Source organism: Euprymna scolopes, chromosome 2, assembly GCF_053919585.1.
Source record: "Euprymna scolopes isolate OS-2025 chromosome 2, ASM5391958v1, whole genome shotgun sequence".
Lineage (NCBI taxonomy): Eukaryota > Metazoa > Mollusca > Cephalopoda > Sepiida > Sepiolidae > Euprymna > Euprymna scolopes.
This window is the reverse complement of record NC_136483.1, coordinates 41,766,661-41,793,654: the sequence shown is the minus strand read 5'-3', so window position 1 is coordinate 41,793,654 and position 26,994 is coordinate 41,766,661. Positions and strand designations below refer to the sequence as shown.

General features: G+C 33.2%; 1 protein-coding gene and 1 long non-coding RNA gene across 4 annotated transcripts in view; one reads left to right on the top strand and one right to left on the bottom strand.

The window, feature by feature from the left end:
- LOC145291409 (uncharacterized) overlaps positions 1–4,577 on the top strand; it is an 88,531-nt gene extending 83,954 nt beyond the window's left edge. The window contains exon 3 of the long non-coding RNA XR_013869408.1: positions 4,041–4,577. This is a non-coding gene — a long non-coding RNA (uncharacterized LOC145291409). The remainder of the gene's footprint in view (positions 1–4,040) is intronic.
- The window catches only part of LOC145291414 (uncharacterized), an 879,668-nt gene that overhangs the window by 725,189 nt on the left and 127,485 nt on the right, over positions 1–26,994 (bottom strand). The gene's annotated exons all lie outside the window — the stretch shown is intronic.

The window sequence follows — 26,994 nt, the reverse complement described above, 5'->3', positions numbered from 1 at the left end:
ATTTGCTATGAGCTGCACCCAAGATGTCATGTGGTTTGCATACTGATCACAAAGCACAAGTATGATACAAGGCTGATTATAAGGTCTCTTGTTATTGATATTTGACTTTTTCTAATCCACTTGTTAAACATTTCGACAACTACCATATAAAGAGGATTTAAACTGAGCCGTTTCACTTTTAACAATATAACAAACATATTTTCAACTGAAAATATACACAAAGTGATTTATTTACTAGAAATGTCACAAGGTCAGAATCTCCACAAATATTTGATCAAAGCTTTAAAATCATCTGGCATGCAAACAATATTACTAAAATCTATTTCTTAAAAAATGTCTGGTTTTAATATTGAAAGTAGTTTAAATACATAGGTTATAGTTTTCTGATGTCATTAACAACCAATGAGAATGTTGCTCTTGTAAGTTGTGAATGTTCAATGATGTCATAAACAGCCAATCAGAACATCGCATGTGTATGAGAAGCCTAGTTGGTATTTATATCGCTTGACAATATGAGATGACCTGTAGTTTCCATAAGTAATTGGCCTATATCCAATCGAATGGAACGAAGCTAAAATATTTTGCTGTTTTTTTGATTTCATACCAGCTTTTTCCATTGTTTTCAAGAGTATAATGTGTTACCACCAAATAAACATATCCAAAACGACCTTAACGATTTTGCTTGTTGATGATAATTTAGGTTTTATAATTTGGTTTTTAACACATTCAAAATTTAATTGAACTTTGATTTTAATGAAACATTTTACAAAGGGAAACTTTTTGAGTGAAATCAAATATACTCATTCGTTTGTTTTTTATTCAAAATAAGTAATTTATCTAAATATTAATTTTATTCGTAGAGTCATTTTTATTCTTGTGAATTGTTCTATTATGTCAGCTTCAGATTATTGAGCCGACCTTCAATCTAACATTAAGATGATTAATTCTTAATATAAAACAACAACGGTACAGATATGTGTATACAAGTGTATACAAATGTGTATATGTGCATAAGTAAAAAGAATTAAACCAGTAAATATATGATAGAATTCTTGTGTGTATGACATTTTTCATTAAGCTTTTTCTAATATCACAATAAGACATAAATAAACCTTACATGGCAATAGGAAAAATACAACAGATAAATTATTTTGATTCAGATGTGTCAGAGTGTAGTCAGCTTAGTTTATTTGATCCATTTAAAAGTAGGGTGCAACAGAAGCCCTCTCAAACAAATGGATTGACACCGATTGATTGATGGAAATAAATAACCTAGGAGGAGAATAATAAAACCAGTGAATCTGATTGATTAGTTAGTAAACACTACTTAATATAAAAGCAATCATAATATTTCTATGTAATTAACCTAATTATGTCTCCTGGAGATGAAACAGAAACATTTCTGGATAGTTTACCTTCATTCTAATTTATATATACATACATACATACATACATACATACATATCTCTCTCTCTCTCTCTCTCTCTCTCTCTCTCTATATATATATATATATATATATATATATATATATATATATATATATATATATATATATATATATATATGAACTTGGATTTGTTCACTAACAGATCATTTTTGCTTTTATTATAAGGCAGAAGTTTCTTTTTATGAATTCACTTTTTACTAAAACGTTATTTCTAAATAGATTAATGTTATAGTATTTTGTTTTAGTTTTTCCAAAATATGGTTTCATTTTTTGCGCATTCTTGCCACAATATTCTGTAAGTGAACGCAAATTACACTGGCGACCAGTTATTTTGAAAAAGTTCTATACTTATTTGTTCTGCTGTGGATTATTAAATAATTCTCATTCTATAGCAGGCAAACAAGCAAACATCCTCGTTTATATATAGATTAGTTTGATTTTCTGGAAAGAATTTCAACAAATTTTGTAAACATTTTCTTTTTGTCTCCATTAGGGTTTGTCTATTTCTTTCTTATATATTTGATCTTTGTTTTTATAATTTTTTTGCTATTGATTTAAGGAAGAGAATTTTCTTTTAGAAGTAAATGAGATTTTAAACTATTTGAAAGGGGAAAAACTAAGTTTGTTTTTATTCTAAATACATTGAAATTCCTTGATTGAGACAAACTGAGATCGTTTGATTCAATCATGAACTGTTTTTTTATTTCTTTTAATAGCCAAAAGATCCAATTTGTAAAGCTGATCTCGTAAAAAGAATTTTATTTACAAGGTAGAGAGGACATACTGACAATGTTTGAGAAATAGTATTACATTTGATTGCATATTCGACACGGCTTACTTACAGACACATTCCTGCCTGAAATAGAAATACAAATACACTTACTGCTCTGAAAACAGAAGGTCACGATTTAAAGATGATATCAGAATTTGCTGTCATTTAATAGCAGTAAATGCAGTTGTCACATTTCACAAGAAATTACCATTCTTGTGTCAGCATGATTACAACTATCTTCAATTAAATCGTTGCTTGTTTCTGCTCAGTTCGAAAACCAATAGAAAATCCTTCCTTTGTTTCAGACTTCAAGCATTTCAAAGGAAATGTTATGTAAATACAACCCTGTTTTAGTTGTTGTTTTAACCTTTCTGAGTCATAAAAGAGTGAGAAAAATCAGCAATTACCTCTTCAGTTTAACCAGTTTCCAAGCTCTACTCAATCTAGACTTCATGCTCACTTTTGCTAAAATGGCCGGATGAAATGACGAAAGAAATGAGATTTCCTTAGAGAAGAAGATCAAGAAATCAAAGACAATTAAGATGTGTTTAATTCGGTGCAGCATAGTCAAAGACGTTGCGAGCCTATCCTTGTTTTATCGTTATTTCCATGGCAGGTGCTCGTCTGAACTCCAATCTCTGGTCCCCCCTTGCCATTCTTTCACGAAAAACACCCGTCTAGCTGAATCCACTGTGAAAAATTTCCCCCACTCTATAGCTGTACCTAAATCAAAACGCGGATTCCATGAACAAAGCTTCTTTCTTAGAACTGCACGCCTGTGGAACTCTGTTCCGTCTGCCTGCTTTCCACCGGACTACAATTTGGATGTCTTCAATCCAATGTTAACAAATTCCTAATGAACCACCCCCTTAAGTAAACACTTCATCAAATCTCCACAATAACGTAATGTACTTGCAATAACCCTTATCCCTGAGTGGCTTCCGGGCCTTGATAAGTGGTGATCACTGTGTGAAAAAAATATTTAAAAAAAAAAAAAGGAAATCAACAGTCTGATTGGTCATATGTTATATTGATAATTTATATTATTGTATAATTCGGATTATTATTCTCATGTTGATTTTTATAGTAACAACGTTTCGCCCAACAACCTTCTTCAGGTACATTTTTTCGAAATTGGGAACCTTCTTATCGAATTTAAGAATCTTTGTTGAACTTGGGAACCTGTACAAAATTTCACACAGAACCCTTAAAATTTAATTTCACTTGATTAATGATACGTTTGAATTGTTCAAAGATTTGGCAATCATAATAAAACAATCTGTAATAAGATATTTGCAAAGGATAAAAAGATGAAAAGAGAGCAAAGAGCAGGAAGATAATCATTTCTCTATAAATTGCCAGAGTTGAATCGTATGTAGTCGCCAGCAGTGTCAGATTTGCATATAAGCTAAGTTGGTTAAAACTTCAGGCCCCAAACCAAGGGACATAATATTTTTAACACTTTCTTAAACATGTTTTCATAACACACTTTATTCTTTAAATCATCACTCAATATTTCTCATTTTGACTGAATTTCAGAATAACCCTATCTTTGGCCTATAATTTCACATTAGCATTGATTTCTATATTGATCTTTCCCTTCTAAGAAAACTATGAAGTACATTTATCAAAAACATAGCTGTCAAATTAAGCTCACAATTTCATTTTAAACAGTAAATTTAGTATTTGATTTTCTGGACAATTCCTTCTCATTCCAGAAAATCTGTACATATATGTAGTGTGATTATTGCATAAGTGTTTATTTTAATATTTATGGATTTCTTTTAATCACTATGGTAATTTCTTTTCATCTCCTTTCAGTCTTGAAAGACATTGGCTACGCCCTGTAAGGATGCTTGTACAAAGGATTTATAGTGAAGCATGAGTTGAACCATCCCTAATGACTTCTCTCCTGAACCGGCATAACGGGAGTACAGAAATCAATGACAACTGGAAAGAATACAGAGATGAGCAGAAAAACGCTGATGATATTTCTGAGTTTTCCGTTTCCTAGACATTGTATAAGCAAAGTTTGACGGTCTAGTCTATATTATTACTTAATTCATAGCTGAAGGAACGATACATGGATCCATATTTTTCTGAAGAATATTAGTGAAAGTGAACGCAGCATGCCAAGCTCACAGTCTGCAACTCCATGCATGGTATTTAATCATAACATATAATGTTCTTCAAAGGAAGAATTGCGAATTGCAGAATTTAAGAGTTAAGACCAGGTTTCTTTCTCATTTGTGGACCAAACATAGGCATTGGGAAACTTCTTTTAAGAGAAAAGATACCACCAGAAAATGTAAGTCTTCATTTTCTCTTTTTTCTATATAACTTGTGCATTATTATTGTATTGAAACAATGTATTTCTGTATGGAATCTTATTATTTACTTGTCTCATTAATGTATTTATAGTTTGTCATAGGTAAACTATTAATAAATGAAATATCTTTGTTCTTCACGTCTTTTTAACTGTCTTTTACTTTCTGATACATGTCGTATTGTCAAAACAATACGTAGCTAATTTTAGCAACACTCCACGTGTTTAGATGATGAATTTAAATTCTGTATTTACACGTTGTTATCTTTTTATAAAATAGAATGCCAAATATTCTAATTTGACAGATGTATTTAGAATAATTTACAACATCAACAGGCATAATCCTTCCTTAAACAAAAATATGAGCATTATATTAATAGCTATGCACGTAGTTTAATAAAATATCTGATTAATAATACAACAATGTAAATATTGAATTAGATAGTTTAGTAAGTTTGGCATTTATCTTTATTCAGGAAATTAATTTCGTTCATTGAAGCTACAAAACGTATATTCTCTAATATTTTGACGAAAAACCTGTCACAAAAAAATTATAAAAACGTTTAAATTATACTAGTAAGATATTGTCCGGGATTTAATGAGGATCAGCAAATGTTCCACCATCTCATACTTTTATTGTCATCAAAATCGGTCAAATAGACCCTATTTTAATTAGATCGATTGATTGCCTGCTCTAATTAGGGACACCCCCCGCACTTTACCTGAAAGGAAACTTTATATGCTTCCCTGCAGTGACTTAGTCCACAATACATTGTAGTCTACATTACACTGTAGAGAATCTAGTGTTGATTTTATAAGATTATCTGAAAATAATGTCTTCACTTACAGTTAAAAATCCAAACGCCAAGTATCATGATTTAATTGTGCTCTAAACAGAAACATTCATTTCGAACGCACCCCTGTCTTATCAAACAATTTATGAAATCATAATTTTATAAAATTATTTTTACATAATTTAATTGAAGTTAAACGTACAAAAGTGTCATGGTTCAATTGTGTTCTAAAAAGAAACATTCATTTTGAGAACGCCCTGGTCTTATAAAAGAATCTACAGTTCATTTTATAGGCTGGACCTTTCTACATGTGTGGCGATAAAACTTCTCAAATGCACTTGTGATGTTAGGTTGTATAAAAGTGTTAACTTTTGTCAAAATCGGCTTTCTTCTTTAATTGGATTTTTTCGATTATTAATTTTCGATTCTTATCAGAAGCATTCCAATACAAAATCTACCTAAGAACACTCCCAGTCGAATCAATTATATTTGTGCATAATTCTTAAAATATCGGCCCAGCTGTTTTCGAGTTCATAGGGAACGAACTCATCTCCCCCCCCCACACACACCCAAAGTTTCTTTATATAATAGTAGATAGATAGAGATAATTGTTTTAATGTATTTTTTATTTATGTAGTGAACATTTGTTATTTTTTTTAAAGAAACATGAATTTTTAAACATATTTCTTGGTAATAAACCTAATCATCGTCATTACATTGTTGAAGGTCTATTTCATATGAAATACTGCTACCTACACTGTTCTACATCTACTAACTCAAATATTTTCGTTCACTTTTTCAATGTGATCTAACCAATGGAGTGTCCGGTTTTATACACATCTCCCTATACTGCTCAGATTCAATCTTCGTCTGAGGTGATCAAATCTAAATCTGTTTTTAAGATTCACATTACACATCCATTATATTATTCTCATATCGTTTCTCTCTGTGCAATGGACATTTTTTACCCTTATTAATCAAGTTTCACTTCCATACATCATCATAATGAGCAAAGTCTTCCTTTGATTGACACTTACTAGTAGGATCTGTAAAGGTTCAATAAGTAATTGAAGAAAATATGTTCTAATAAATAATCAAGCAATTAAAATTAATGTTTCCTAGCTTTAACTCATATAAATTTAGATATTTTTTATTTATCTTAATGCTAATAAATTGATATGTCTCGTTTATCAAGTTAATACACAAATATTAAGCATTAAAGGTGAAAATTTAAATGCTATTCACTTAAAATGATTTAAATAATAAACTGAACATCATCCATATTTTAGATGTATTGGAACATTTCTATACGAGTTAGCTTGCCTGTCACACTTAACTTTGAAACATATTTGTCAATCTGTCACATGAATTTAAAATATATTTTCCAGTCTGTCACACTTAAGTTTGAAATATGTTTGTCCGTCTGTCACATGGGTCTGAAATATGTTCGTCACAGTTTGAAATAGAATATTTTTGAGCTGCCACCATTAAATTTGAAATCGCATTTTCTTCGATCTTTTACATTTAAGTATGACAGCTAAACGAATAGATTGTATATTCTTAAGAAAATCTGTTATTGCTTTAGTAAGCTAATCTTTTGACAAACAGAATTTACTTTAAACGTTATAGATTTAAAGAAACATGAAAATTACATAGTTTAATTAGGAATAAATACTAAAGATTAGAGATGAAAATTTAAATTTTCTTGTCAAAGTAAAGAAAAGAAATCTATATCTATATAAAAGTAACCTTGACTCTCAGTCTGTCTGACTGTCTGTGTGGAAAACAGTATCTACCAAATTATTCTATCAATTTTTGATCAACAGACTTGAAACTTGATATATAGGTTATTTGGGCCTTTGGAACAAATTTGATTTGGCTTTTAGCCGATAAAACAGCAGCTAAGGGGTCAAAATTGAAATAAATTGAAACTTGGCTGGTGTAAACCGACTAAACATATTATTTCTATGCATGCACAAATATACATTTATGTCTTTAACAACGTTTTTTTTTGTTTTTAGTCGCATGCAAGCGACTCTATAAGTCACTCTGTCGGTCCGTCGGTCGATCTGTCGGTCGGTTTGTGCATAACACTTTTGTGCTTGGCCTTTTTGGTTAAGATCAAAGGTCTGTTATTAATAGATGCTGTTCTTGGCTTTTAAAGCTTTTCTTGGCCTTTTGGCCATGATCAAAATGTTCACGCTTTTTCAATTGCTGCGAACTCCGCCAGTACTGGTCGTATGTCAGCAAAGTGACGGCTCGCATCGATCCTGAGCATCCTCGCCCAATTATTGTATCCAATGTTGTTGACAACGTGAGGCCGCCGTGGGACTGGGAAAGACAAATGGTCTACGTTACGATCCTGGCCGTGGCGAGAATGGTGATTTGGACGCAAGGTTGCCGGGGGGCGGGGTTGTCTTTTTCTGATCAGGATCTGATCGCTTTCTTTAAACACCAACTACGGGTGAAGATCAGATGTGATAGAAGAAGGCCGCATCGCGCGGTATTTGACAGAAGATGGATACATGTAGCAAGTCTGTGTGTACGAAGAGTAGCCAAATTTGAATACGTGTTCCCCGCCTAGGTGTGGAACGCTCAGTTCCGTAAAGTAAAATTAAACAAGTAACCTTTCAGCTAGCTGAGTGTGTGTTCAATCTCTCCCCGATTAGGAAGCCTCCAAGATCCCCATCCCCTCTTACTTACAATTTTTGTTTTAATCCCTTCCTCTAAATTTTACCCATCTTAGAGAGAAAGAAATACAAACTAACCCCCATCCCTTACCTACAAAATTTTCTTTTCTCCATTCACCCCCATCTAGAGGGCATCCCCACCTAGAGACTGATCCACAGAAGCGAGGTTCCTTTTACAAACCTAGTGGAACAGGCAGTCTATCAACTAGACAGGGTTGGGAGGGTCCTAATAATCACCTTTTGTTTTTCCTTCCTCCGACCTCGACACAAATGAATTATTGTACCATTTTATTGTTATCTTTTTTGTTTTTACACATCAAAAATGTTTTAAAAACTGGGAGTTAAGTAGGACGTCCCCCAATATGAAAGGGTGAATGCGGTATTATGGTGAAAGAAGATACTAGCTGGGAGAAACTTTTGATTTTATTTAGTTTTAGAGTGACAAAGATGACCAACGAACCCCACAATCCCCCCTTTTCAGTTGGCCATGTGCCTAAATTTTTTGTTCATCGTTGATTTTGACTGTATTTTTAACATGAATAAAATATTTAATATCTACAAGTGTAGTATCTGTTTCGGCAGATACTGCAAGCAAAAAGCATATGTGGGGGCAGCCCCACATATAAGACCTTGGTCAATGTAGGGGCAACCCTTCATACCAATTGTCACTATCCAGCTCCCCTACTTCCCGGGGAGTTGGTCTCCATTTCCCCTTCACTCCTCACATTAAAAAATCGGCCTTGTGCCTAATTTGCTCGGTGAGGGGAGCAAATAAATACCAACCTCACATATAAGACCTTGGTCAATGTAGGGGAAACCCTTCATACCAATTGTCACTATCCAGCTCCCCTACTCCCTGGGGAGTTGGTCCCCATTTCCCCTTCACTCCTCACATTAAAAATCGGCCTTGTGCCTAATTTGCTCGGTGGGTGAGCAAATAAATACCAACCTCACATATAAGACCTTGGTCAATGTAGGGGCAACCCTACATACCAATTGTCACTATCCAGCTCCCCTACTCCCCGGGGAGCTGGTCCCCATTTCCCCTTCACTCCTCACATTAAAAATCGGCCTTGTGGCTAATTTGCTCGGTGGGGGAGCAAATAAATACCGCTTTTCTTGGCCTTTTGGCCAAAATCAAAGTGTCGTATCTGTTCTTACTACATGCTGTACTTATGTTTCTAACTTTGTGATATAAAGTGTGGGATCACTTTTCTGTATTAATTTAATGTAAAATGATCACCCACTTTACAACCAGTCAGTCTCAAAACCATTCAAGTCATTCTCCAGATCATTCAAGTTGTTTTTGAACGATTCCAGTTATTTTTTAAGCATTCAAGTCATTCTTAAAGTCATTCAATTCATCCTTAAGTTCATTAAAGTCATTCTAAGTCATTTACTTTTTATTTATTTAAGTCATTTCAGCCCATTTTTCGGTCATTTTAGTTTATCTTTAAGAATTTCATATCAATCCTACATTCACTCATATATTCATTACACAAGAGCACGCGACTAATGGCTGTCGGCCTTGTTATATGCATATTGACTTAGATCAGATGGTAATAAATAAGAGTGGATAACTATATGTTTCGGTTTTGATTCTAGCTGATGGCACCCACGTCATAGTTTTTTTTTTTTTTACCTTTGAAATTATTACTATGTATTGGGTACAATATAATAATCAATGGAGTATTCGCTCTATAATAATAAATGTGAAATATGCATAAATTAAAATATCATATTTAAATGTAAATGTATTATTTTATGACCAGGTCATGTTAGTCACTCACTACTATATATTGGGTACAATATAATAATCATTATAGAATTAGCTCTATAATAATAAATGCAAAATCTGCATGAATTAAATATCATATATAAGCGTATTTTACAACAGGGCAATGCCGTACCGCCTGCTAGTAGATATACAAAAGAAAACTGGCACATCTAGTGGAGAAATAAACTGTCAAATCAAACTAAATAACGTGATAATTTTTTTAAAAAGTAATTAGCTTTCCAGTTATTCTCTTAATGATTTTTATATTCAGACTTTGAAGATAAAGTCTACAAGGGTAAACAAGTAATAATTATAATGCTGCAATTATCACGGGTCTAATTAACTATACTTTAAACTAATTTGATGACCACAACTTTAAAAAAAAATTTTCTTAGTCGGTGAGTCAGTAGATCAGTCAATCACATTTAAGTTTAAAATACATTTTTATAACTAAAGCACAAATTGAATAAACACACTTTAAAGAGGCCCATTTTAATTTTATTGCAATAGATAGTATCACTATTTGTTGCCACGAAATTGCATTAGAATTTAAACTTTTTATTGACTGACATGAATATTTTTCATTCCAATTAAATCTAACATTTGTTATTGATTCGATGTTGAAACTTGAAATATTTTATCTTATTTGCGTTGAATTTGCCCTTTTTATATCGTCGGTATTTTAGATTGAGAAAATTTCTTTCAAATTCAAGTAGAATTTATCATCTTTTATTCGTTAGGCATTGATATGTTCAAGACTTTGTCAATAAAATCTCAATAAATTTGGAAGAACAGTTATATCTCATCTGCAGGTGAATAATCAGCTAGACGGATATCGGCTTATGGAGTTTTATGTTATCAAGTGTGATGCACTAATAATATTGACAAAGATATGAAACCACACACCCCTTTCTAAGTTATGGGTAAAACAGTGCATAGTATCATATCAATCATACACTATGAACCGCTTAGAATATATATATATATATTTATATATATATATATATATATATATATATATATATATATATATATATATATATATATATATATGTTGTGTTTTGGTATTAAATTATTCAAAAAGTGTAGATATGCTTAAAAGAGGAAATCGACGCCAAAGTACTCCATACACATTTAACATTTAACTTTATAAACAAAGTTTAAAATGAAACAAATATATAATCTGTTTATTCCTTCAAGATATTCTTTGAAAAGTATAAACCATTCAAAGTAGAAAGACTATGAGATAAGTTGCAACATTTCACAATGTTAACACTGACCTCTGCATATCTAGCAGTTCTTACATATTTAACCCCGAAGTAACTATGACTATAATCTCAATCTTGATAAAATAGTGGGACCATTTCTCCTGTGTCTGTGTTGTGTGTTTCTTGCTTCTATGTGTCTTACACTATGTGTGTGTTTGTGTGTGTGTTTGTGTGTGTGTGTGTGTGTGTGTGTGTGTGTGTGTGTGTGTGTGTGTGTGTGTGTGTGTCTGCATACTAAACGTTTTAGCGTGTTAAAAACGGGCAAAAGTTACAGTCATCTGACTTAGAATAAGTGCTTTATGCTAAATTGATGGTTGAATATGGCTACATTTGTGCTCATTTTTCCATTGAATACTAAATCCCTATTAATTCTAACTGTGCATCGAACTGACATAAAATTACTTAGTTCGCTGCAACTTATCATAACACAAGTCCATACAAAATTCCAAATCGGCTCAGTAGTTTGCAAAGAAAAACTGGAATGGACAGACAAACAGATATACAGACTAATGTAATACTACTAATGTAGTAGACATGTAAGCCAAGCCCATTAAAAACAGACAAATGTTATAGTCCGTTGATCTAAAATGAGTGCTTTATGCCAAATTGATGGTTTAATATGCTTTAATCTGTGCTCATTTTTGCATTTCATACTAATCCCTATTAATCTTTAATTGTGCATCGAATGTATACCATAATACTTACTTCGCTGCACCTTATCATCACTAATGATTATGCAAAATTTCAGACAAGTTGGTCCAGTAGTTTCTGAAAACCTGGAATGAATAGGCAGACAGACAAATATAGCGTAATGGTTAGAAGCCTTGACTGTCGTACGGGCGGTGGGGTTTCGATCCTGGCTTGAGGTAGTTGCCTGTCTAGCTGTGATACAGCGAAACAGTACTGTATGTGGATGACTATAATACTCCTTATCTTGAGTTGAGCATATTAGGAAGTGATACACAAATTTACATTAGCGTATTAAGCGATGCTCTTTGTGTAAACAAATCGGGCTTAGGTATTCGGACGATGTCAAAGCATCGTTAATTCACTACCCACACAGCAGCAGCTGATTAGCGTAATGGTCATGCACCACTGAATGCAATTTCATGTAATACCGAGAATAGATTCTATTTAATGCATATATAGGGCTCTTCCTGATACTACGACTTTTGAGTAATAGTATCAGAATGGATTTGAGAATAATGTCCAGACTCCTAAATTAATGTTTCCTATCGTAATCATTATCCTTAAAATATACTTATTGACAAGGAACTGACTGGGTGATAAAATAAATAAAAAGTCCACTCCAATTTTCAATAGGTCAAGAAAGAATACTTTGCATGTATGAATAATTTAGAAGGTCATTAAAACCACTTCATCAACATAGAGAGAAATGCATATCTCTCTACAACACGTCAAGTATGGTTCTAGAGGCAAATGCTCAACGGTAATAAGGAATCTCTGTGATATATATATATTTTTATGAAAATTAATTGTGTTATTTGTTTCGAAATCTCTATGTTAAGAGAAAGATATAAATCAGTATATGATATATACTTCTTTCTATTAATTACGGCTCATAAAATTGGTCGACCGTAACTGAATGCGACCCAAAGGCTCCCTTTACATTACACTGAGGTATAAAGAAGGCGTCACTCCTTTCCAAGGATTATTCCACTTACCCTTGGTTCTCTCCTTATACTCCTGAGTGTTTAGCAAGGAAGCATCAGGTACCATTTTTTTAGTCTTTTGTATGACTTGATTGATTTTTCATTAGCAAACAGTCTTACCATTATGACATTGATCATAACTTTCAAAAACACATTTTTATATGCGATTTTTATAGTAGTTTATCTCTACTTCAATAATTTGCTTGTTTCTTTATTATTGCTAATTTTTCATCTAAACAAATGGCAATTTCTAAACATATTTTTAATTTTTACCCTATCCATAAAAATATGAGTTTTATCAAAACATATTTGTTGATTAAATATATTTCTCACTAGCAGTTCAGCCCAGCTTTGCTCAAGCCTTGTGTACTGTTCATAACTTTATATATATATATATATATATATATATATATATATATATATATATATATATATATATATATATATATATATATATATCAAAATTTGACTTATGTCCTGATAACCTACATCTAAAATTTCAAGTGTTTAGACCCAAAATTGGCGGAGGAGTTTGGTAGAATCTGCAAAGGTCAACTCTTTCAACTTTAACCTCTTGTTAGCTAAATTTTCGCCTCAATACCCTTTATGTAAAATTTCAAATGTTTAGACCCAATATTTGCTGAATAGTTTACTAGAGACCACAAAGGCCAAATATTATGAACTTTGACTCTTTGGTAGCCAAATTTTCGGCCAAAAACCGATTAAAAAGTTTGCTCTATGTCTGAATACGCTTTATGTAAAATTTCAAATGTTTAGATCAAAAATTGGCTGATTTTTGTTAACTTTGACTCCAATTTTGACCCCTTAACATTTATTGTTTTGGGCTCAAATCAAGTTAAAAAGTTTGATCCATGTCTAAGTAACCTACATCTAAAATTTCAAGTGTTTAGACCCAAAATTAACGGAGGAGTTTTGTAGGGTTTTCAAAGGTCCAATCGTTGAACTTCTACTCCTTGACAACTAAATTTCTGGCTGAAAACCAATTAAAAAGATTTTCCCAAATCTCAATACCCCTTATGTTAAATCTCGAGTCTGTAGACTGAAAAGTGACAGAGTAATTTGGAAGGGAAATGTACACACACAGTCAGACACACACAGACAATTTCACTTTTATAGATATACTAGCATGTGTGCCCGGCGTTGCCCGGGTGTTTGGAGGTGTATGTTGAGCAAAAGAAAAAAAAAGTGGTAGTAGAAAGACAGGCTCGAACCCGTACTATGAAGGAGGAAAAGAACAGGAAAAAACGTGACGTCTTTGTTGTTACGACCACTGCTAAATCGGAAGTGACGTAAGTTTAAATTAAGGCTAGACAATCGAAAAGAGGGGATGACTTTCGAAAATATCGGTGAAAAAAGCGACCCATCCCTGTAGAAAAGTGCCCAGTTGAGGGTGAAGAAATTAATGTTTTTAGCCAATTTTTCGGCATTTGTCGTCTGAAGATGTTATGACTTGCAATAAGCCACAAAGAAAACAGAACAACGGAATAGAGTTTAAAAGAAGTATTACTGGAACAACAAGGAAAAAAGGTTACAACTGAAAAGAGTAGTAAACGTCACCGAGCAGGCGAGGGTCGCTCTGGTGTTTAATCCACACCTGGGATCAAAAGATCTATGGTTTATATAATGGATAGAACAATCCACTGAAGGGTGATTCCCCCACAACATCCCTACTCCTCGCAAGCTCATTTCCGCGGTTGTGAAAATCAGTATTTCTTCCTTTTGGGGCAGACCACCAAGGGGTCTGTGCGCTTCCTCTTTCTGCTGGAGCATCTCAGTTCTGACATCCTTTTGGAGGGTCTATGTCAAAACAGTCTTACACAGTTTCAATCGCCTCACTGCCGTCCTGCGGTGGTTCTTCTTGATCCTCGTAGAAGCGTTTCCTGATTTGTTTCAGGTGCCTCTTATGTTGGAACTTTATGCCCTGAATGATGTATGTAACATGGCCGATTCTTCGTAAGATCATACCCTGTTCCCAAAAAGAAACGTTATTTCTAAAATGTCTAAAATACACGTTATCTCTGCTGTTAAACCGTTTCGTTGGCATTGTAGAGGTTCTGTTGTGTACTATGTGTTTGGGTAGCAGTTTATCAAATACGGATTTTATTTTCTGTCTAAACATGATTTCTGCTGGTTTCTTCAGATTTCTCGTGATTCTGTAAACTTGCAGAAATTGCTGAAGGGCCTTTTCTGTTGGTGTACCGGACGCCTTTTTTAATGCCCTTTTAAGCGTATTGATGAAGTGTTCGGCCTGGCCATTGCTTCTAGCGTGATACTTGGGTGTCGTAATATGCTTGCCTTGATACGTCTTGCAGAATTCTCTGAACTCTGTCGAGGTGAACTGTGTAGTGTTGTCGCTAACCAGACAGTCTATAATCCCAAACTGAACAAACAATTCCAATAAAAAATTTGTCGTTGTTGCTATGGTCATTTTTTTGCATCTTAGTACCTTTGGCCATTTAGAGTAAGAGTGAACTACTATCAGGTAGTAAAAATCCTCCACAGGTCCCGTATAATCGATGTGGATCTTCGACCATGGTTGTTCAGCCTTAGGCTAAGGTTTATATGTTATCGGTGGTGCTTTTGCAGCCAAAGCACAGCCTTTGCATCTGTTCACATTGTCGGTAATATCTTGGTCCATAGCTGACCAATAAACAAAACCTCTCATTAGGCTTTTCATTATGTTTATTCCTGGATGCCCTATGTGAAAATCCCTGAGAATTCTTTTTTCAAGGGTTTAGGGGATGACAACCGTTTCTCCGTATAACAGTATTTCGTCGCAACCAGAAAAAATGTCTGAACTGGTATTAGCCAGTGCTAATTTCTGCTTTGTGGTTTGAATGAAATTGTCATTTAGGGATTCTAACTTAATTTCCTGAAGTGTGATCGGCAGTTCGCAGATAATATTGTTTATCATGGTTTTTACATCACTATTAATACGTAGTACCGTGATTACTGAATCTTTAAGAGGTCCCATTGTGGCAGGAATCAGTCTCGATAGACCGTCTGCATGGGCTAGTTGTTTTGAGGGGAGAAATTGAATTGTAAAATTATAGTTCAGCAGAATAGTTCCTCATCTTAATAGTCGGTTCGCAGTGAATGTTGAAAGTCCTTTTTTTTATCCAAAAATGGCTATCAATGGCTTATGGTTGGTTTGTAGAAAAAAATGTCTTCCGTACAAAAACCGGTGGAATTTTGAAACTGCAAATATAATTCCTAGGGCCTCTTTCTCGATCTGAGAATAATTCTTTTCCGCTGGCAAGAGAGTCTGTGATGCAAAAGCAATAGGCTGTTTCGAGCCATCCGGCATTCGATGTAGCATGCACACCCCGACGCCATATTGACTAGCGTCGCTAGCTACTGTTATGTCCAACTGCGGGTCGAAATGCGCTAGGAATAGTTTTGAAGTCAGGATTCTTTTTATTTCTTGGAATGATGTTTGGCAATCTTCTGTCCAGTCCCAAGCCTTATCCTTTTTCAGCAATTCATTAAGTGGTGCGGGCAATTTGTGCATATTTGGGATGAACCCCTGGTAATAATTTGACAAACCTAAAAAACTCTGCAATTGAGTTATGTTTACTGGTGCTGGCATTTCTTTAATAGCGGTCGCCCTATCTGGGTCTGGGCGTCTGCCATCATTATCGATTATTTGACCCAGGTATTTAATTGTTTGTAAAAAGAACTCGCATTTATCTGTTTTGATCTTAAATCCATAATCTTGTATTCGACTGAATACTTGTCTGATATGTTTTTCATATTCCTCCCTGCTTTTGCTCGCTATGATAATGTCATCAAGATATGCGATTGCAGTGTCCAAGCCAGAGAACATAGTATCCATTACTTGCTGGAATATTGTAGGTGCCACCTTGACACCAAACATGAGTCTTTCGTATCTGTACAAACCCGATGAGTGTTAATACATAGGAAGTTAGCACTTTTGTCATTTACCGGAATCTGTAGGTAAGCGTCGCCTAGGTCGATCTTAGGAAAAAACTTGCCGCCATTTGATTTCGTGAACACTTCTTCTGGACTAATTAATGGATAGTGAAAATCTTCTAAGGACCCATTGAGTCTGGTCGCAAAGTCGACACAAATGCAAATTTCCCCGGACCTTTTCTTTACATAAACTGCCGGAGCAGCCCACTCACTATATTCAATTTTGGCCAGTATACTGATGCTTTCTAATCTGTCTAGTTCCTGATTTATTTTGTCCAGGGAAGCGAATGGGACATTACGTTTCTTTTTAAACACCGGTTGTGTGCGAGGTTTCAACTTAAAATTTGCGTCCATTTTTGTACATCTCCCCCAGGCCAGGAGTAAATACGTTTGTGAATTCTTTTTTAAAACAAGTTATAAGTTTCTCCGTTTCTGCTGGGCGGGTATCTATTTTCTTGCAGAATGTGGATATAGGAAGATTCCAGAGACGAAACTCCTCCATGCTGTCAGAACCGAACAGGTTCTCACTATCTTTTAGCACATACAATCTTAGTTTTTTGTTTTCCCCTGTAAAGTGACGTTTGTAATTAATTCACCTTCAAAATGAATTTTTGTACCATTAACGGCCGTCGCCGTTCTGTTAGTTTTTAACATAGTCGGCTTTCGTAATATTTTCCACGTTTTGAGATTTATTATTGATAGATCCGATTTACTGTCTAATTGGAATTTAATAGCCTTGCCGAAAATGTTAACCGTAACATATTTGCGTAGATTTTCATCTACGACGTCCTTAGTTCTGGTTTAACGTACATGGCTTCTATTCTGAGTTTTCCTACAGTGCGAACTTTTATGACCGATCTTATTGCATAAATGGCATCTTTTTGGTAAAAATGGGCAATCCCTTACCCAATGTATTCCACCACATCTGAAACAAGCGGTCGGTGCTTTTAGTTTTTCTGAGTTTCGGTGGTTAGTGTCTGTGTGCCATTTCGACGGTTTTTTCTTAGTTACTTTTTTTAATGATAAATCTGCTATTTTCCGAGGCAAGATGTAATACACGAATTTATCATGCTCAGCCGTTTCCAATTTTCGTAGTAGAAGTCTGCTGCAGTCAATATTAAAAAAATCTTCATAATGCCGAAAATACGCTGCGAATGATTTTTCCTCTTCCTCGTATTTAAAATTGTCTATCGCGGTCCATATTGTATTCTGAGAAAATGCTGAATTGCTTTCCGCATTCGGATTATTCTTAACAATTTCTGTAAGCAATTGCTCTGTTCATAATTGACGTTTGGCTAACTGTTTTTGAACTTTCTTTTGCTGTTCCTCGGTTCGTATTTGACATTCCGCTAACTGTTTTTGCAATTCCTTTTGCTGTTCCTCGAATCGGATTTGACGTTCAGTCCAGTGTTTTTCGGATTGTGACTGACGCTTTGTGGCATCGATATGCACCTTGGTCAAATGTTCCAACGCTACCTTCAATTTGTCAATTTTGCTTTTTCAGCATTAGCAATTTCAAAACGTTCGCTGAATTTTACAAAACTGTTTTATTCCTTCTTATTTCTTCCTCCAGACAATAAAACGAACAGAAAAAAACATAAATATATAAAAAGTTCATTGTCTAAAGAAAAAAAAAAAAATCAAGTGTATATTTTTCTCCAGAGAAAAAAAAATAACGCTCGATTTTAGCAGCGAAAACCACAAGTGACGAATTCTTTTTCCAAAAGTATAAAAATTTACCTTTTTCTTTTTGCAAAAGTACAGCGCTATCTTTGAAAGTCATGACGAACTTTTTTCTTTTCAGCTCTTTTTTCTGTAATGATCTGCGCTTTTTTGTTGTTTTATTTAGTTACCGTGAACCTTTCAGTTGCAAGTGTTATGTTAGACACTTCCTTAAGCTTGATAACATTTGAGTCCGACGTCGTTAGTATTTTTAGAATACTATTTCAACGCGAGTATTTTTTTTTTTTTCAATGTCGTTACTGGTTTCGATTTTAGTATGCTCCTAGAATCCAATGTCGTCAGTGTCTAGTTTTTTTAGAACACTGTTTTTAAACGTATGTTCTCTGAATCCAATGTCGCCAGTGTTATGGCTTGCAATAAGCCACAAAGAAAACAGAACAACGGAATAGTTTAAACAATGTATTACTGGAACAACAAGGAAAAAAGGTTACAACTGAAAAGAGTAGTAAACGTCACCGAGCAGGCGAGGGTCGCTCTGGTATTTAATCCACACCTGGGATCAAAAGGTCTATGGTTTATATAATGGATAAAACAGTCCATTTGGAGGTTGATTCCCCCACAACAGAAGGGTCGAGCTTAAAAACGATGCTGATCTTGTGAAAATCTGTCGCCTCTGTCGAAAGTTTTGGCAGACATGCAAACATACATACATACATTTATATATTTTCGACCCAAAGCGATTAAAAAGCTTGCCCTATTTCTGAATACCCTTTATGTAAAATTTCAAATGTTTAGATTAGAAATTGTCTGAGTAATTTGATAGAAACCGCAGAGGTCAATTTTTTTAAAACTTTGACCCCTATTATGACCTCTTAACATTTATTGTTTTGGGCTCAAATCAAGTTATTAAGTTAAATCCATGTCCAAGGAACCTATATCTAAAATTTCAAGTGTTTAGACCCAAAATTGGCGGAGAAGTTTGGTAGAGTTCTCAAAGGTCAAATCGTTGAACTTTGACCCCTTAACACCCAAATTTCTGGCCGAAAACGGATTACAAAGATTTTTCCAAATCTCAGTGCCCTGTATATTAAATTTCGAGTCTGTAGACTGAAAATTGACACAATTATTGCGTAGGGAAATGTACACAGACAGACAGACAGACAGCACTTTCATTTTTATAGATATATAGATAGATTCCATGAAATTTTTAAAGGTCCTGCTCGTAAAAGTAATGATAATTGACATGCATGCATATGGAAAATGAAGAAAAAGATTGTGCCATTCGAATTTAAGGTTAGTTCCTGGATAAATAAAGGACATTTATTTTTGTTGAAAAAAGAAATTGAACAAAATATATTTTCTATTTCACTTTCTTTTGCATAAACAAAATAAAACAAGCAAAACATGCCCTTCATGAACGTAAACGTTAACCTAAAAAACAGAATGGAAATATGAAAAAAGGTAAAATATACTAATTCAGAGAATAAGATTCTTTCAACTTATCAATGTTCGCTTTAGAAAAATAATATTTAAAGTTTTAAAAATTTGATTTAAACTCTGCATGCATGTACCCTACCAAATTAATTTATCATCCTTATTTTGTGAGGATAGGCTTTTACCTTTTTTCGACTTCTGCTTGGGTTTGGATAATTCATTGTGTTTAAAAGAATAGAATATTTTGAGTGGCTAATGATATTTGAGATATGACAATGAATTTTTGTGCTTCAATGATATTTGAGATGTGACAATGAATTTTTGTGGTTTAATGATATTTGAGATGTGACAATGAATTTTTATGGTTCAATGATATTTGAGATGCGACAATGAATTTTTGTGGTTCAATGATATTTGAGATGTGACAATGAATTTTTGTGGTTTAATGATATTTGAGATGTGACAATGAATTTGAATAATATTGTAATTTTCTCGGATGATGATGATATTGTACACTTTATGTCATGGGGAAATCATTTAAAAAAGAAAAAATCCAGGTTTATTACAATTTTAGAATTTTTTAATGTACTCTTTAAAACCTCTGTTTAAATTTAAGCACTTTTTCTCATTTCAGTGTTGCTGGTTTTGATATTTCATAGATAGGCGATAGCTTTATCAATTTTATTGCTACTATCTTTTTTACAAAATAAATTGTTAATTCTTTATGATTTTATAGTCTTGTAAACAGGTTCAACCTAAGTTTCTTTCTACGACATAAATATCTTCTTTTTTTTTACTATATTGTTGCTTTGCTTTCTGTAGAGCAAAATTCTGACGATCTGAACCAAATTTAGTTTTTGATATCATCACCTAGAAATTGTTATAAAAATTTTAATTTATCATGGGACTAGACATTTCTTTTATTTATCTTTTTTTTTTTGTTTTGTTTTTTATACCAGCATAATCATAAACAATATTGAATATTTAAATATTATTTGAATAACAAACATATATGAATATTGACAAGTGAAATAGTAATCGAATATGAGCAAGTCATATTAAATGATACATATATTTGTAATTCTAATAATATTAGGCAATTAAAAGTAAACTAAATTGAAGAAGAATATATTGCATAAAGCTAAAAGAAACAGCTTACTACTGCTCGAGGCTTTCATTAATTCAGCTATATACAGAAGTTAGGCCAGCATCACCATAAAAAACATAACAGGCTCAAACCGTACACCTTTGGACTCTGACTATTACCCACAATGCATTGGTTTTGTGTTATTGTCAATCAGCTTTACCAGTATTAGTATCAGCAGCAGCGGAAGCATCGAAGTAGCAATGTCCCCAGTACAACTATACGGCTTGACTACTGCAATTTCTATTACTACTGCAGTAGCAGCAGAAGCAGCATTTAGCAACTTCGTTTTACAAGTGTGTGCACTTGCTGCTTCAGTATTACTACTGCTGTTAGCACCCAAGTTTTAGCTACGTTTTTTATTCGGCTGCCAAATTCAATTTGAAGAGAAAATATTCTTTTGCCACACATGAGTTTGAAAAGAATTTGTGACTCTTTAGCAGAGAGCTTTCTCTCGCTCTGACAGCTTCTTTTATCTGTCCAAACTTTGATTTTAAACTTGCTTTTATGTTCAAGTACTTTCAGGCAGGCATGGCTCACTTATAACATAGTACTTATATTAAAACATTTTTTCGTTCATGGGCATATTTTCGATTTACAAATAATAAGTATCATAATAGTCTAATTTCACTGATATTTTGTTTAAAACTGATATGCATTTATGTATTTATTTATTTTTTAAGTTTAAATGACTTTTAAAATAGATTCAAAATAGTGTTTTCTTACAAATTACATGATAAATGATGAAATTGAAGCATGACTACCTGATAAAATAGCAAGATTTCAGTGTCTTCTTAATTTAAAATGTTGATTGATTTCAGGATATCAAAATACTTATGTAAAGATGTAAAATAAATGTATGGACACAATAATGAGGTATTACAATAATAGTGCCTAAAATCTGCCTCGAAATCAAAAAGGTGAGTTTTTGACAGTCATTTAATCCTTAATTAAACTCAAGATCGGCGTTATGTTAACATTGACTGTGTACCTAATGAAAGTGTTACCTTAACAACTACTCATCACCGTATATAAAATGGTGCTAAGATTTAATAATATTTTCCTGAACAGAAAATGATATTCAGCTATACAATAGTAGCTTTAAATTTGTTTTTTTTTTTCTGTTTTTGTTTGCTTTTAGTTTTTTTTTGTTTTTTTTTTTCGATTTGTATAAAATGTGTGCCTTTGCCAAAAAATCAAGGATCGAATGTGAATAACAATTAGATGGGTGGAGTGGGGAAAGCATTCGTGTTGGAAAAAAGTAAGACCTCATTCACTAATAACAATAGTAACCACAATATAATCAAAACTATCAGTTAATGAAGGTAATATAAATATATTAAAGTTGAGCAGTTGAGCAGTTCATATAAATTGAATAAATAATTATTTCTTTTATTTTGTATTTTGTTGACGGAGGGGAGACATTAAAGCACTTCAGTGAAAACTAAAATAATAGAGCCATATCATGGGCTTAAAATGTTGTTACCTTTTTGGGTTAAAGCTGATTTTAAAATTAAATGAAAGGATCGACCTTAGTCAAAGGTGATCCGAAAGCTCCATTTTTATTGCCTGCTATACCAAGATGCAAAGAAAAGCACCAGACCTTCCCCTGAATTGCTCCACTTAATCTTGACACTCACCTTATAATGATGAATGTTTAGTGAGGAGATATAATGAAGCATTTTTCTATCTTTAGTATAACTTGATTAACTATTGAACTCCAGTCTCTCTGTCTATTAGTAAACTTATGCCAAATGGGTCGGTGAAAACTCATTTTAAGAGGTCATAAAATAAATAAAATTTCTTTAGTTTTGTCCAGTCTGTAGAATTTTATGACTTATCTGCATTTTAATCTTTATTAAAATTACGCATAAAAAGTTAATTTTTAAAAATGTATAACATGAGATCTTCACCAGCTTCATAAGCCGCTTCAACTGATTTCACGAGGAACCCTTTGTTTTGTTTTTTGTTTTGTTTTTATTTTACTATTATCAATTTATTATCAATGTTATAAACACACATAAGTATAAGGGTCAATGACCGATTGACAGTTGAATAATGATGATGAATACTATGAGAAGGTTAAAAATCTCCACATACCAATCACTCAAAACAACAGTCAACCCAGAAAAAAGCAATTCTTTCCTCTTTTGTCAACAACATCGCTACTGGAATGTGAGGAGTAAATGACAAAATAAAGGAATGCAAGCATTGCTAAAAAAGCTGTTTGTATTTAGTTGGAAACATTATTCTAAGATGTATACATAATAGGTTTTGTTGTATGTTGGTCTGTCTGTCAGGTTATCATACTTAAGTTTAAAATAGCATTTGATTGCTAAACTCACAGATTGAATTAATGAATTTTAAGAATATCCACTTTTCTTCTAATATATGTAAAAGCTGCCAGTTGTTAGTCTTTTGTTATTAAATGTTCAATGACACTGATATTTGTGAGTTATAGTATTAGCCATATAAGAATATATATATATATATATATATATATATATATATATATATAACAAAAGTCTATATTCCAAATTTCAAAATGTTGACCATCTTACCATTAACTCCTTATTCATTTTATTACACTGTCTTGAAAATTCAAAGACGGCGTAATAAAATGAACAAATAAAATTGCAACTTCTCTTCCAGTTTTTGGATTTTGTAATCATGCCCAGATTCATTTATTTTCTTTTAAAATTGATAACTGCTTTTTCTTTTGATGAGTTAAAGGCAAAATAAATTCATTAATGTATACAATGATTAAATAACTGATTTTGTGCTACGAAACAGGTGCTGTCAAGAAGTGTGCATATTAACATGTTTAAAGGAATAAATGGTAAGATGTTCAACATCTGGAAATTTGGAATATAGACTTTTGTCATGTATTTTTATATGCTCTGTAATTACATCCAGCTTCATAAATTAAAGGATTAGTATAAATAAAAAGGGAAATATAATTTAAGAAACATATTTCCATATATATATATATATATATATATATATATATATATGTCTTCTATAATATAAAGGTGAATGTGTGTGTGTGTGTGTGTGTGTGTGTGTGTGTGTGTGTGTCTAGTCACGAATAGACTCCTATATGGTTGACTATTTTAAAAAACTGATTACATATAATGATAGAAGCTGTGTCGAGACACAGGAATGGGTATGTTTGATCTGCCAGAACGGTGGTTCATTAAAATTGTGGGGTCTGCATTCGCGCCTCGTCCAAAAAGTATGGAAATAAAAAATAATTTTAAAAAATTAACTTAAATAGGGATGGTATAATAAAATTGTGTGGTCTGCGTTCGCGCATGGCCTCATGCACAAACTTTAATAAGGACTTTTCATATCTATCTGCATATGTATACTTTGATAATTATGTTTCAATTTGAAGAAATATGGTATAATAAAATTATGAGGTGTTCATTCGCACCTGACCTCCATAGAATGGAAATATGTCACAAAGTTTAACAAGGTCTTTTAATATAGATCCACAAAATATTGTGATAAGTGTTTCAGTGTGAACCGGTATGGTATAATAAATTATGGGGCTTATCTATTTTATTTTTACTTTCATCATATTTTGCTTTGGTTTTGATACCCCCAAATTCAACCCAAATTTACAATCCTTCCTTTTCATAACCTATCATACTTTCATAAATCAGAGTCCATTTTCTGTAGACTGTTTTTGAACCCAGTCAACGACGGGTACTTTTGCTAATATATATATATATGATTAGCTATGGTCAAGAAACCTTATTAAAGAGGGAATTTAAACTGATATTTAACATTTATTTTTTAGTTTGGGGTAATATAATAGTGAAATGTATTATCTGAATTATTGTAACTAAATGTTTATGCATATTTGACAACTGAGAAATAATGAGTATATCACCTCCGTGTATGCATTTGATAAAATTCCAATCATTTTTACATCTTTAATTGTGGTTTAACTCCAGAAAATGAAAATGGTTCTAAGCCTATTTCTTCAATTTATTTTCTCTCAATTTTCCTCAATAGCTATATTTTTAGGGCCAGACAGGAGTATTATGTGAGGCATGTATCCTTCTAAATGAGAGGTGCCTCACACTTTTGCCAAAGTAGTACAGGTAGACCTAATGATATTTTTTGCAAAAATAGTGCTAACATGATTTGTTTGCAGAATGCAGGAAGGGTAGACCGCATTGAAGAAGATACACAGGACATAAATAAATGATATATGTAATCAAATTTGTTGTGGTATCCGTCATACTGAAAATAATTAACTCTTCTACTTATTATAAAGACTGGAAGAATATGTCTCTTGGCGTTAGCACACTGGTTATGCTCGAGTCTTTACTCTTAGGTAGTGCTAAAAGTAGCTGCATTATCAACTGTTGTACAATATCGGGATAACTGTTGTGCCATGTCACATGTAGAAATGAAACCTGCACTTATCTCCAGTGGACTTTCCGGAAGTCACTACCTCTTAGATAATTATTTAGATAATAGTTTACTTATGTGTACTTTGTTTCTGACATTTAACAAACACTCACATTGCCCCATACAATTCTCTTAAAACAAAGAAAAAATAAATAAATAAAAGCAGGAGTAAACCAAGGATGTCACTAAAACAATAAAATTCCCTCCTCCTATAATGATCTCCTTTAAAAATATCCGGGTACATAGAAATAAGTTTGGTGATATAGAATTCTTCCTCCATATAAAATTCCAAGATAGTGTGACACAATGTGAAAATAATGTAAACTCCTCAATATCTAAACATTTAAATATGCCAAAATACCTTTCACTCTGCCATAAAGACTCAGAAAAACATGTGTACGGACTCAGAATCTAACTAGCGAACATAATCTAGAATCCAAAGATTAGGCCTACATGTACTGCTACAACACAGCATTAGTTACTTATATTTCCTCTATCGTCTCTTCTTGACTCAGGATTATACCCTTACATTGATTAATTGATTACATCTTTAATGATATCGGCACAGTGCTTTTATCAGCCCCAAGCACCCAAATCCATGTATTAGGGATTTTCATGTCTATCACATGGGTAGCTTTCTTGAGCTCCACAGACCCGACTGGTAATAGCATGAATAGCTTCTTGGTTGCTCATTCACTTATATAAAGTATCATCTTCCCAATCCATCTTCCAGATCGTGACGACACATTGGCTTGTGCCAAATCTTTATATTTTTCAAATCATGTAAAATTAAGGATAAATAAAAGACACTGCCTGAGGATTATATGACAAATGCCAATAGTCCACTGGAGAATAATAATCACATAATAATGGTTGATACCACAATAAACCCCAAACTCAAACAGAAGTGACATTACTCAAAACATTTTACCAACATGTTTATTAGGAGAATCTCTCAGAGATCTCACAGAGATGATCCATAAAGGAAAATATTTTTTCTCTCTGTTGAAAGCTGTGGCAGTGGAAGTAACTGAACGGGCCAAAGTAAACAGAAGCATTCGTCTCTAGGCGAAAATTCTATAGCAAGCCTCACTCTCTCCAATAGTTCACTTCGACCTGTGCAGCTGCTATTGTGTATAGGAACTAAACATTTCAGCATTTCAACCACCATAAGTCAGTAGAAAATAGGCAAACATTTGTAACATAAAGAAACTAATATAAAATTATAATAGTGGCAGGTTATAGTAGGTATAAGTAGGGGTACTGAGATGGGTAAAAATCACACCCATCACAAAAATTAGGAACCTGCGATTTCTGAAAAATCTATAATAGTGTAGTGAACATCAAAATTCCTGCTCAATCCAGCCACAAGAAAGTCGCTTCCATAGCAACGAATAAAACTGAATTTTTTGTACAACTGTTTGCCCTAAACTACACCTTGGATTTCACAAACCACTCACTTCCTAATTTTCAACTACAAATGGAACTGCACCAGATGATATGATCGTCATATCTTCCCACGTATTGGCTATCATAAAAAGATCTCAACAACTCTAAACCATAAGAACTAGCTTTTATTCTTGCTATAGTAATAAAAATACATGAGT